The sequence below is a fragment of the Taeniopygia guttata genome, chromosome 1 (genome assembly GCF_048771995.1).
Source record: "Taeniopygia guttata chromosome 1, bTaeGut7.mat, whole genome shotgun sequence".
Taxonomy (NCBI): domain Eukaryota; kingdom Metazoa; phylum Chordata; class Aves; order Passeriformes; family Estrildidae; genus Taeniopygia; species Taeniopygia guttata.
The window spans coordinates 76,089,072-76,103,261 of NC_133024.1; positions in this window are offsets into that span (position 1 = coordinate 76,089,072).

Sequence of the window (14,190 nt, forward strand, 5' to 3'; positions counted from 1 at the left end):
AGAAAAATAATATCAGGCTCTTAAATTACAGAGATCTTCAATCTTCAGAGTGTGAGGATCTGCGGGTCTGGCTTGTCCAACAAAAAGCATATTTTACACTATAAGAAACTACCTTCGTACCACCAACTTCATAACATTAACTTTGTACAGGTAGAAGGGAGAAGGAACAGGATGTTCAACATCATGAAAATCAGGATTTTTTTGGAGTGCATACCCTGCATCTTGTCCTGTTAAAGCTGATGGGACCTTGGTGACCATCTCCTGTGTGCGGCAACAAGTCTTAGAGCAATAAAAAGGTATCATAGTGTATTCTTAAAACTCATCCAAAAGTATTCAAGTATTTGCGCATATGAACCTTCACATCTCCCTACCAGCCAATTCTGTAAGCTGATCTCTGACAAGAGCAACAAAATACATCCAATTCTGAAATGCAGCTTCTTGGTTAAGAGATGCTATGTGGGGCCAGGACTTATCTTAATACATGCCATATGCAAAAGGCAACGCTGACCTTGCGTGCCAAAAGAGGCTCATTTGAGCCTTGCATTACAGTGGTGTGCTTACAGGCAAATAAAGATAATTTCTCTAGACTGTTACTATTTGCTTTACCAGCTGTCTCTCAGAGCACTGGAGCAGATAATCTGAATGGCCTGGCAGCCGCTTTGTTGCAAAATCATTGCCACCCAGTTGGCTGCAATTAACAGCAAGCAAAGATCAGCCTAGCTGGATGAAGGTGAGCTGACTGCCATCTCAAACGTCCCCAGCATGGCTGTCTGTGGCTGCACAAGGGAGAAGGGCCTTCTGGTGGGAATGCAAACTGATGTAAGGAGCATGTGTCTCTTCAGGGAAAGAGGCTGGCAGCACCTGGCCTGTTCCCAGTGGTCTCACCAGTGCCAAATGGTGAGCAACTAACATTTGGCAAATACCAGAGGTGCAGCCCTCTTTGCAGGTTGGGGGGCTCTGTGGTGAATTCCTGATATGAGTAATTGAGGCACTACTACCCTAAGCAGTGCTGCAGGAGGGCCCTGGCTAGGATGGCAGCTGATGCTAGCTGTCTGCTCAGGGCAAGAACGCCCCAGAGAAGCCCTTCAGCCCAAATGGTGACCCAGAGGCTGTCTCAGTTTTCCCTGTGTGGCTGAGTCCTTAAGAGTGTTGTGCTGGCAGAGGTCGAGCAGGTGGCCAAGGAAGGGACCTTGACCCAGCTTCAGCACAGCCTGAGAGAACCGTGAACATGCTGCCTGTGAGCTGTGCTTCCCCTGCAGCACTCGGTGGCATTTGGAGCTCTGGGGAGAGGACTGGACATACCCAGCACCATATGGCCTCATAGCAGACAGAACTGAGAGGGCGGCCTGGTGGTGCCTCCGTGAGGAAGCAGCAGCGCTTTTTTAACTTGAGTTCCCATCGTGCTCCACTCAAGGCTGTATGAGCTGGTGCATTAAAAATAGCACCATGTACAGAACCAAGCAGAACAGCGGGGTTAGCCACACACATTGCTTTTGCTGCTGTGAGAACAGGACTGTCATGTTCAATGCACCAGTAGAAAAGGTGGCACAACCACCCAGACCTCCTCCCTTTGGACCTATTCTGTCTCCTTCCATTCCCATCCCCAAAATACTTTAAAAAGATGATAAGTACATTTTCAAGAAGAGACAATTAATACTGAAAGAAAAAAAAGCACACTATTGCTTCTGCTGTTCAGGCACAACAGGGTGACCCAACTACTGTTCCAGAAACTTGTGTAGCTAAAGCAAAACCTAATTATTTCCCTCTAACTCTAGCTCCAGCTTCATATCTTAGAGTTAGCATAGGCAAAATGAGCTGTTTGTCAGGAGAGAACTTTGTACCACTGGAAAAATGTACCTGGCAGTCTCCCCAAAATCCTCATAATTTTTAATACAGCTTTTGTGTTTGTTTTCACTTTCCCCTTTGTTAAACACTTTAGGCAACTCAAATGAAGCCCTTGCCATCAAACCAGCCTTTTAGCAGTAATGACATAAATTACATTGTTCTCCTGAGCTTGCAGCACCCAGCTATTAAATCTAACCATGGGAGTTTGGCAAATCTTTTCATGCATGAGGCAGCTGTTTCCTTTCTCCCCTGCTTCCACCCTCCACCCCCTTTTTTTGCTTTGCATGAGCATGATGTGCACTCTGAGGGACGCACTGTACCCAAACTCCTTCGCCTAAGGTGCTCTGCACAGAGTCACAGGGCTCCCTGAAATGCCCCTGAAATACTCCCTGCCCATAGGGGGGGTGTAGACCTGCTCTTGGTCCCAGCCTGTCACAATTCTCCAAAGCGCAATCTCAGGTGCCCAGAGTGGTTTCATGGTACAGAGCTGGCAGAAGCACCATGACTTAAAAAGTCACTTGCATCACCCAGGGGCAAATCCTGGCTCCTGCTGTTGGAACACTCCGACTCAGTGCGGCACGACTTGGGGATTTATCATTCTGGTGCTTGGAACATGCTTCCAAAAGTCTGTGCTCAGTTAAACAGTCCTGACAGCTTCTTTTTTTTTACCTTGGGGTTCTTCTGGAAGCGTTTTGACTTGTGTTTTCTCAGTGTAGTTATCTGCCCAGGCTGGGTTACTGAGGAAAAACCATCACCTTGCAGAAGCTGTAACTGTGCATATCCTGCTTCAAGGGGAACTTATTTTAATCTTCAAATTGCCCCACCATGAATGGTCTTTTCATGCTGTGCAGAGTTATTCAATGACAATACTCTAAGGCAGGCTAAAAGATGGTTAATTTGCAATCAGTGCTGCTTAACATACACATCAAATGGTAACATGCCAGTCATGTACTGCCCCTCAGGATAGCTGTCTTGCATGGGAATGCATGACATGTGGCCTTGGTTGGCACCCTGTGCAGCAGCATGAGCTGGCTGCTGTACAGGCCACTCCTGGTTATCCTTGTCCCCATGTGGTCTCAGGACAACCTGCCAGGTGGATCAGTATGCTTGGGAACACCAACCTCTTCCCCATTGCCATCCTTTCCCAGTTCTGCTGCTACATCACTGCCAGGTGGTCAAGAAACAGATGGGGAGCCCTGTGCTCCCAGACAGCATCTCCCAGAGGGCATCAGCTGCAGACTCACTGAAGGAATTTAGGAGCCTTGTGATCGGTTTGGGCCTCTCTGCAAGGGAGAAAATGAAACTCAAACCCAAGCCTATTTTTCTTCAGTAAGCTCTGGCATGAGGAGAGAGGCTTTTCTCCTGATGAACTTTCTTTTTCTGTGCAACAGCAACCGAAATAAAAAGAACAGCACTTAAATGGGATTTGTTAGTAGATAAACAAGGTTAAACAGGTTAAGCAGTGGAAATAAAAGTCTCGGTGTTCCTATCTTGGAGCAAATAGATGCCTGAATGTTCCTGTGAGACATATTTGCTGGTACTGCAGTGCAGAAAGACAGGCACTGCAACCCTTCGCCTCAACAAGCAAAACGTATCTGTGCTGAGAAGGGAGGGAAATGTTTTTCCTCCTGAGTTTCAGAAAGCTGGTTTTGAAACAGAGATTAGAGGTATCAGAAATGGCAAACAAAATGCACACCCCTTGCAGTTCCACTGGACAAAAGGAGGAACATCACTAAGCCATTCTGCCCTGACTGACGGGGGCAGGGGGGATGGGGCCACACACTGGCATAGATGCCATCCCAAATCCAACACATTCTCCTTCCCCAGACACTGAACAGCATGAGTAATAGAAAGGAGGAAGTGACTATTTCTCCACCCCTGTGCTGACCCACCCCAGCTGTGGCACAACATGTGGGGCAGTAGAGGAGCAGTTGCTGCTCTTCCTCCAGCTCTGGCACAAGGGGCATGAGGTGGGGATTGGAGTAGTTTCTCCAGCCCAAGGATGGATGGAGAAAGTGTGCAATGGGGGGATAACCATTAGCTTTGACTGGGTCTGTGACTGACCTTGCAGAAATCCTCCAACTTGTTTACTTAGTGCCTGGGTTGACAACTGTAGAGATTTAGAAAACTTTTGGAGAAGATGAAGGTTTTATCAACCATCAAAGACAGGGTTCAGGTTCATTTGGTGGACTCCTAAATTTATTCCTCTCACCTTCCAGTGTATACCTAAATCTGAGTGTCTGAGTCACCCTTGAGGCTCCATTAATGGCAGTGGGGTGTAGGGATCTGATTTCCCTTTAGTTATAGATGTGCATACTTGGGTGAAATCCCACCCCAGGTGATCATTATTTGCCCTTGTTGGGCAGCCACACAGGCAGCCCTGTAAGGGATTGTGTGAGTGCTCCAGCTCCCTTTCAGTGTGAGGTCCCCAGGGATTTTAGCAGAATGAAGGGCTGCCACAATGCCATGGAGCGTCTTCGTACAGCTCTGATGGGGCTCTGCTCTCATGGCGACAGCCCCAGCTAGTGGGGTGTACAGTCAGCTACCAGGGGACATGATGGCTGTTCATATAGCTCAGTCTATGTCTGCAAAAGCCTTTGGGCCTGAAGGATTGTTTTCACATCATCACACCAATGGGTTTGCTAGTGCTCTCCTTGGATCTCTTCTTTCCTGCCAGGTTATGTGTGGCTGACCCCGGAGGTACAACCTTCCATGTGATCCCAACAAAAGCCAGTGGCACTGCTATCTCAGCACTTCCAGTCACAGCCAGGGGCCGGGGCAGATGAGTCAAGATGCTGTGTCTTGTACATCTACACCTGCCTTGATTACCTTAAAAGATAAAAGCTACGGACCCTTACAGAGGCAGGTAGACATAAAGGTCTGTTCACAAGATTAAGTAAGCAATCTCCAAGTTCAGCAAATAACTGCTGAAGAAGTAAACTCCAGTAAAAGCTAAATGGAAGTGAATTAATGCAGTTAATCTACTTTTCAGCTTGATTAACTTCCACCAAATAAACAGCAAATTCTTATAAATTTTTGATAATAATGTTGAAAAGTACTCAGGGGTGCAAGACAAAGAAAACTCATGTGATATCCCTCATGGCAGCAGAGCATGAACACAACATTCATCACATTCTTGCTGCAATAGTAGGCATTTCCAGGAATGGGACTTCTCTTGACAAAGGAACTTCACCTGCATGCCTAATCTACCAGTCTGGTGGGATAAATGCTGACAAGCCAAGAAATAGAAGAATTAAAAAAAAAAAAAAAAAATTAAGAGGAGGAGACTATCTGAGACTCAGTAAAGCCATTTGCTTGATTTTATCACAGAGAAAGAGAAATGCAGTTTAAAAGCAGAGATATCCATGGATAAAGGAATGAGAAAAGAAAGGACAGAGGGAAAATCCAACTGTTGAAAAAAGCATTCATATAGCCTGAAGTGCAGAGGGGGAGGGGTTGGGCCTGATACAGGTAACAACGTGCACAAGATCAGAAACACACAACTGCAGTGTTTGCACACTTATTAGGGAGCTGGTCAGAGTGAACATATATGGACAATGGTGGAGCAAAAACAATGACCATGACAGGTGGATAGAAGATAATAACTAGATAGCTAGACAGACAAACAGATAAGCAGAAGGAACAGTGACCAATCTGGAGCCATTAAGGAAACAGAGAAAATGATGCAAACGGAAACAAGGGATGTTATCAACTAATTTTGGAATAGATGATTGGGGAGCTAGGGACTGTGAAACAGACTCGGTGTGCTCTGCCACACACTCTGAGCATCAGCTTTTGAAGTGGGAGAATGCTTTGCAGTTTCAGCAGTAATAGACACTCTTGAGAATTGTATAATTGAAAAGACCTGAAGTTCAGAGCTGCTATCTGGAAAATAGTTCTCCTAATAGTTACAAGCCCCAGGTATTCTTGGACCAAGCAAGGATGACATTACCTCAACCTAATTTGTCACCCATTGGTGACTGGTTATGGAAAATCTCATTGCAGAAGATGATCTTGGACCAAATGGGCATGAGCAGATTTGGTTGAAGTTAACAGAAAGATAAAAAAAGTAAGTTATAACAATATGATAATGTAAAAAGTTTCTCAAAGGTGAAAAAATGTTGTGTGCTTGGGACAGGAGGCATTGCAGTTGACTGCTGGCAGGGTATGGTGGCCACAGTGGCAGTAGCTTCAGCTCTGTGGGAAGCCCTGCCTGATCTTGGCTGCTTCAGCACCATCCGTATGGGCTTGGGACAGGCAGCTGGGAACCCACTAGAGCATTTTGTTCTGGTCTTTGCATCTCCTTTAAAGCAAACCATCCAAACTTCTTCAGAGCCACTCAATTCCTCCTGTTGATTTACCTTCCCAAATGAAATTATCTGTGAGATCCTGACATTCAGCTTCCTGCTCAGGTTAAAAGGAGTAACAATATATTCAAGTCTCAAAACATAAGAGACTAGCTTGGCTCTGCAATTCAATAAGAATAATTATCTAGACTGCAGGGTCAGAGCCAGGATGACTAATGGAAATGTTCAGAGAAATGGAAATTACCCCACTACAGATGGAAACTAAACTCTGAGTTTAATATATTCCAGCTAAAAAGACCAGATAATCTCCATCCCCAGAGCTGAGGGAACTGGCCCATGAAATTGGCAGTCTGATAGCAAGGATTTCTGATCTATCAAATCAGAGACAGATACCATAACACAGGAATCCAGTTAGTGCGAGCGAGAAGTGGGAAGGAGGGTATGATCCAAGCTGTTTACACACTCATTAATCCAACCTCATTGGTTTACAACCCTATAAACCAAATTTTAAGTGAACAAATAGTGGAAGACATGGCAGAAAGTGAAGCTAAAATGTACCATAGGCCAGCCAAAGGTAAGTGAGATGGTAAGCTTACTGGCTCAGGATGCACAGACCTGAGGGATAGCTGCAGCTTACTTGTTGCAAACCCAGGAGTGAACTTGTTGCTCGTTCTTAGACTCCTAAGCCTTGGTGGCAAGGCAGGAGGGTGGTGGTAGCACATATCTTGCTGCAAGGAGGCAGCCTGGCATGTCTGGACACTGGTAACTGAGGCCACTTCAGTCACCTTTACTGTGTTGCAGGTATGTCACATTGTCAAAACAAGCAGCACTCTTACACCAGTAATGCTGAAAAAACAGTATCCCAAAAAACCAAAGCAATTTGATCAGAAAGCCCATAGGTATCTTGACCTAGTGGGTGAATGCCCAGTCTTCGCTTCAAACTCTGTAAAAACATCGATCTAAAATGTAATTTCTGTTTTCAAAGAGCAAAGGCACTTGGAACCAGGATCTGCATTTGCAGCAAGCAGGCAACTGTAGAGTCTCAAGCTCTTAGAGGAAGGGTTGGGCCCTGCTCTACAGTCAGGGACCTTTCTTTATTTGTGGTGCTCAGCAGCTCAATTTCTAACAGCTTTGTTGATATACCCAGTCCTCATGTTTGCCAGCATGAAAATTCGATGGATTTTGTATGCAAGCCTAGCATAAATTTTAGCAACTCTTTTCTTCTTTTCATTCTAAAGAGTGATTTTTTCCTTTTTCTTTTAGAGGCTTCTGGCAGACAGCCTATGAGACAGTTTTAACATGGAAATTTTGCTTAACTTAGATGTGTAGCTGTGGTGGGTTGACCTTGGCTGGATGCCAGGTCCCCACCAAGCTGCTCTATCACTCCTTTTCCCAGCTGGACAGGGGAAAGAAAATAAGATGGAAAATGACTCACAGGTTGAGATAAGGCAGTTTACTAAAGCAAAAGAGAAAGCTTGCATGCACACAAGCAAGGAAAAAAAACATGGCCTTACTCTATATTTCCTATCAGTAAGCAATGCCCAGCCACCTTCTGGGAAGCAGGGCTTCAGCACCTTAGCATTGGCTCTGGAGGGCAAACATTGCAAATAATGAACACCTCCCTTCCTCCTCCTCTCCTGAGCTTTTATATCTGAGTTAACATCACATGGTGTGGAATAACCCTTTGGTTCATTTGGGTCAGTTGCGTCCCCTCTGAGGATCCACCCACAGACTACTGATGGCATTAGCAGAGTCGCTGATGGGCTTGGCCCTGGCCAGCAGTGGATCCATCCTGGAGGGGGCATTGGCTCTGCTGGACATGGAGGAAGCTTCTGGCAGCTTCTCACAGAAGATATCTCTGTAACCCCCCTGCTACTCAGATCTAGCCATCCAAACTCAATACAGGAGTTTTATAAATGCTTTTCCCATGGGACCAGTCATTGCAAGGCCATATAGACATCGATGCTGGGACATGGCAGACAGGAGGGACAGGATGGAGGCAGGAGGTGAAATATTGACAAACTGCGCTGTCCCTGCAACATGTCCACTGCCCAGACTCTCAGAACCCAAATCCCACCAATGCCAAACAGAGTGGCAGGAGGAATTTTCAGGGTATTTTCTTGCCATTGCCCAGGTCAGTCTCAGTCTGAACAAAAATTTACCAAGTCTTATAATTATTCACAAGAAAGCCTTGGCTGAAAATGGTATTTACAGACTGACATAGATGTACAGAGGATATAGGTATGTGCCAGCACTGCTGTGGGGCTGCTTTGGCCAAGTGTCCCACATCAAATTGCATGTTAGTGCTGCAACTTTGGCCTCTGTTCAACAAAGTACAGATCAAAATGAGCCATGCAATCTTCTGCTTCTACATTAGTTAATTATTCCTGAGCTCCATGACTCAGTACTTGCCCTGCCATAATGCCCCCATGGGCAGCAGTACTATGGTCAGTTGGTACATAGAGGATTAAGGGTTTAGTCATGCATTAATTCTACTAATAAAGACAAGTTAGAATAAGATCAAGGAAAGAAGAAGTAGGAAAAAGTTATAAGATATTGCTAGGATTGTTTTACTAATCCCCCTTTGTTCTGCACTGACCCATGAACTCAGAACTCAGGAAAAAAGCAAGATGATACAGACATTTGCAGGTCCATAAATACAAGATCTCAGCAGGACTACTGAGAAGAAGGTTCTCAGAGGAACTGCTTTCCTATATCTCCTCACTTCTTCCCCTTACTCTTGACACAGCTTTTCTCAGACTTGCTGCCCCAATTCTTCAATGCTTTTTCGTGCTTTTGCTACTTTAATTTAACAGCAGAGCCCCTGTTTACACTGGAGCTCAAGGAGCTTGAAGAAGTACACAGGAGCTTTCCTGAACTGCTTGTCAAACTGATTGTCAAGGTACCTGTGTTATAGGAACAGTTCTATTGCTGATTTCCAGGTGCCTGTGTTATAGGAACAGTTCTATGGCTGATTGTCAAGGTGCCTGTGTTATAGGAACAGTTCTATTGCTAATTGTCAAGGTGCCTGTGTTATAGGAGCAGTTCTATGGCTGATTGTCAAGGTGCCTGTGTTATAGGAGCAGTTCTATGGCTGATTGTCAAGGTGCCTGTGTTATAGGAACAGTTCTATTGCTAATTGTCAAGGTACCTGTGTTATAGGAACAGTTCTATTACTGATTGTCAAGGTGCCTGTGTTGTAGGAACAGTTCTATTGCTGATTGTCAAGGTGCCTGTATTATAGGAACAGTTCTATTAACTTTTGACCTGTAAAAATTGACTCCCAGCTCCATGCCTGGCCAGCTCCAGCATCCCAGAGAGTAGCAAGGCCAGCATTTACTTCCATTGCAGCTACAAGAGAAGCCGTGGCTTGAGCTGGGACTTGGATGCTCCACAGCTGCCTGCTGTGCCTGGAGCTGCAGCAGGAGGTAGCTCTGGCTGACACAGGAATGACCGGAGTGTCCCACAGGAGAAAGAAGCAAGCTCCTAGGGATGACTCAAGAAGCCAAAACCAAGTGCAGGTCATTCTGGTTGGGTATTTTGTGCCCAGAGTATTTTGATAAATCCAGAATATCCTCTTAAACCACAGGGGGAGTGGGGGGAGTTGTTTGTTTGTTTATAAATGTGGGATGAAAAGAAAACCCTAAACATTTGGAGCAGATTGAGATCTTTTCTCCTAATGTATTTTCTTTTACTATAGGGATGTGTATAGAAACAGGCACTTTCTGATGTGTGGTTCTAAATAAATGTTCCAAAATCTTTTTCTGATGAAATATATCCCAGTTCTAAATTAAAATTCATTTTTTTCTAACCCAGAAGTGATTCTTTTTTCCACTAGGAACATGGTCCATGGGGAAACTTCAATCTTGCTTCAATCTGGAACACAATGTCAAAAATCTTGAATCTGTAGAAATCTGGAAATTTGGAAACCCACCAGAGAAGTTTGAAGGCTTCTATTCCTTCTGAGCAGGCTGGGAAAGGAGGGCTGCTCTGCCCTACAGCAGATTCCTACAGTGTATGAGGTGGAAAATCAGACCCTAGAATAGATTTTGGGGGAGCATTGCTCACCACCAACTCCTCATACCAGGACCCAGGGCATCATATTTTCTTTGGGATAATAATCACAAATTAGACATAGCTATGAGCTTTCCCTAACATGCTGGATGCTCTCACCAAGATTTCTAAATTGATTGAGGAGTGAGTGTGGCTGAGGCAGGTGCTCTCAGTCCTGGGTCTCCTGTTCAAGCTCATTAGAGCATCCTCCATTATGCATTTTTTACTTATACTTTTACACAGGTAAATCAGTAATTTTCTTAATTCAGCAGATATGTGCACACAGAAAAAGACCTAACCAACATTTAATCTACTCACAGCACCAGCAGCCAGTGACTGTACATTTGAAGGTGAGTTATAATCCATTTGGCTGTAGTGCCATCAAAATCTAACTACATAGGTATTTATTTTAGCTTCATATGTATTTTTCATGTAAATACAGATTAGACTTTTTATGTGAGTGTATACACACACATGCACATATACTTTATATGTTTATATATTATACATATATATTTATCTATACATTGGTACAATGCATGGTACGTATAGTTTTAAGCAAAGCCACACCCTTAAAAAGGGCTGTATCAGGAATGGTCAGGGTGAGTCATGGACATCTTAGCACGTGAATATGCTTGTGTTTTACCTGACCTCATTAGGTACCTATTCTGGATATGATTTTACAAAGGATGGCGATAAGGTAAAGACAGTATCTCCCTTACAGTGCTAAACAGAAATGCAGGCATTTGAATGAAACCAGAGCAAGAAGAGCATGGAAAACCAGATGAAACTCAACGAGTGTTACAGGCCAGTGAAAAATAGCCCAAAATTTGACATTTCACATATGTATGGTGTCTGCTTGGCAGACTCTGACTTTCCTAGAGTGATGACCAGTCCCCTCCAAACAGTGTCCTCAACACTCAGCTAACCAAGATGGCAAAGTCACCCTTTGAACATGCAGTCCTGATGGAAACCACCTACAAAAGACCACCTTTACCTTCCCCTCGCTGGCTAACACGCCTCCCTCGGGTGATGGTTTGGCAGCAGTGCCCTGCAGGTGTGGCTCTGTGATTCCCCCAGCCAGGTGCTCAAAGGCACAGCTGTGCAGATGTTTGATGTGCCCAGGGGTGAGCCAGGCTCTCAGCCTCAATGGGGATATTAAAATACGTGTCTGTCATCTGAAAGTGCCTCTTCTCCTGTGAAAGGGCAGCAGCACATGCTGTGCATTCAGAGACCAGCACACAGTTTTTGGGCACTTTTCTTCCATTCCTGGATGACATCTGAGCAGCAGGAAAACAATTTAGTGACTAGGCAAGCAGCTCACAGGAGGAGGAGAAGGAAGAGGTCATTAAAATCCTGTTATTTTTTAAGCTCTTATGAGTCTGATGTGAGATTCTCCCACAGATTTGCCACCTCTTTGACCTTAAAGCAGTATGCATATAATGTACTTAGTGCTGGAAGCACCAAGAGTGCAGCAGTGTATGGCATCTTTTTGCATACTGCAACATTTCCTGAAGAAGCCTCCAGGATGGGTTTTTCAGATAAATTCAAAGAAAAATATTTCTTGGCTTTTAACCTCTTATTCTCTTTGTACTTGCTAAACAGCTCAGGGAGCTCTTTTGGCCGTAAGCGTGCCGTGTTTTGAGGCACCCTTGCTGTTTTAGGTCTGCCAGACAGATGACAGCAAAAAATGCCAAACAGTTTGGAGTGAGGCAGCATGGGGCTATTTTAGGTTGCATGATCCTGTTTCAGACCAGTGGCAGTTTGTTTCACCCTCCACAGGGATACCATTAATGGGGTAGAAGTCTAGACCTATAAATTATCATAAGTTTTCAGATATTGCCATTTCTTTTTTGTTCTCAAGCCTGCAAACACACACAATCACATTTAGCTGAGTGCAGGGAAATCCCTCTGTCTTCAGTGAAAATAATGACCATGCCAGCTAGTTGACAGTCATGACAGGCAGTGCATCAGAGTGGGTTTAGCCTCTCTTTGTGAGGAAAGGTGGAAAGAAACAATATAAATTAAGCCCAAACAATGACAATGCTGATAATCAACAGAGGGATTTTTGTTCTCAGTAACTCAGGTTTGGGTCTCTATGAAGAGAAATGACCTCATCTATTAAAAACAGAGCTGGAAAACAGTTGGGTTTCAAGATGATGAACAAGTAATAAAATAATTTCAGGAGGGAAGGGTCTTGTGTACCTTGTTGGAGACACATATTCCAGAACAAAATCTGGATATAATGGGCAAAGAGAGGAGCAGATTAAAACACAGGGAAGCTGCTCTGGGAAAACCATTAAATACCACAATAGGGATTATACAGCTCTTTAAAATTGTCAGCTGACCTCATGCAGTGGAAAGGAAAAAATGTGAGTTCTAAAGGAAAACAGAAACTCAAATGGAGAGACAGAGGAGTGTTTCCGTAAGCCCAGCAAAGGCAGCTTTACTGAGTTTGGGCAGCAAATGAATCTGCTTTTCTCTGTTGTCTCTCCCAAAAGCTATTTCAAGATTGAGCAACCCTCCCAGGAATTTCTGTGCACATGGGCTATTATACATCCTCTTCAGGAGCCAGGCCCTGGGGGAAAAGGCAGCCAAATCTCCTCAGCCACTCTGCCATGACCTGGGACCTGCAGACAGACCCACCATCTTCTCACTCTTCCCACAGCCCAGAGGAGAAAGAGAACGAGTGGAAAGCCATGTTGTTCCAAGGGCTGGTGGCATTGGCATAGGTGTGGCACAAGAAGCACAGTCAGGCTCTGAAAGTCTTCACTCCAGCTTCCCCATCATCCTCACTCAGCTCATGTGTCCCTCTGCTGTCAGCTCAGCAGCATGGCTCATGAGGGACGTGCCCGTCTGTTCCTTCAAACCTCTGCTGCCAAGACATGAGAGGAGGAGGCTGGACAGTGTAAATATGGAAAAATAATGTTCAAAAAGCCCATCAGTAGTGTTAATGAGATTGGTTTCTTTGCTGTAGTTGTGTCACTAGTGAGGACAGGGGATGGGATGAACCTTGTCTGTTCATCAAAGTCTGAGGGCCAGAGAAGGAAGAAACATCAAGTGTGTTTTTGGGGAGGCTCTCCAGGCCTGCAGGTTCTCAGGTCACAACTGGGGATGCTGGTCCAACCATGGTGTCTTGTGCCTGAGACCTTAATTTACCCTCCTACAAAGCACAGCTTTGTTCTCTTACCCAAATACAAGCTCCAGGCCTGAGGGCCAAGTTTTATGAAGAAAAGTAGGAGAGTGATGTCCTGGTTTGTATGGATATAGGTACAAATTTGGAATAGGATTTCAGGCCAGCTCTATTCAGGTAGTGCTTTACTCTTCTCTCAGGTAAGGATGTTTTTTTTTTTTAATTAAAATGCTGACATTAGCAACAGGTAAAGCAAGGAGTTCAGCTGGTGACCCTGCTGGGTTGGTTAGCCGCTGTGCTAGCATTCACACCAGTGCTGACCCCAGGGCATCTCCTGCACTGAAAGAGCTGCCAATTACAGAAACTGCCATGCTCCATCTATTTTTTGTCGGAGGGGAACTGGGCACCCATTGCAAGCATGTTGAAAGTGCATTCCTCTGCTGCAGGCTGGGAACACCCACTCCCCAGCCTTGACACACAGGTCTTGGAGGACAGAGCTTTCCTTGCCCCAAATCTACCAGGCTTTAACCATGGAACCATCAATACTACCCTGCTGGCTGTTCCTGCAGGAGCTGAGGAAACAGGTTCACAAGGAAGCGCTCTCAAAGCCACCAGCCTTTCTGCTCTTAGCAGTTACAAGAGAACAGCAACATTATAGGTATATGTATTTATGTATAGTGTTATCAGCAGGGCACTGACATCAAGGATGGAGAGTTTTGCTGTTTTGCTACATGGACAGGAGCCAGGAGTTGGCCCTCTCCTTCCTTTACTAATGTGTTTACAGAGACAGGCAAGGATCAGTCTTATAGGCTAAAAGAGGAGCATGAGGAGCAGCAAATGTAAGGACCTGGC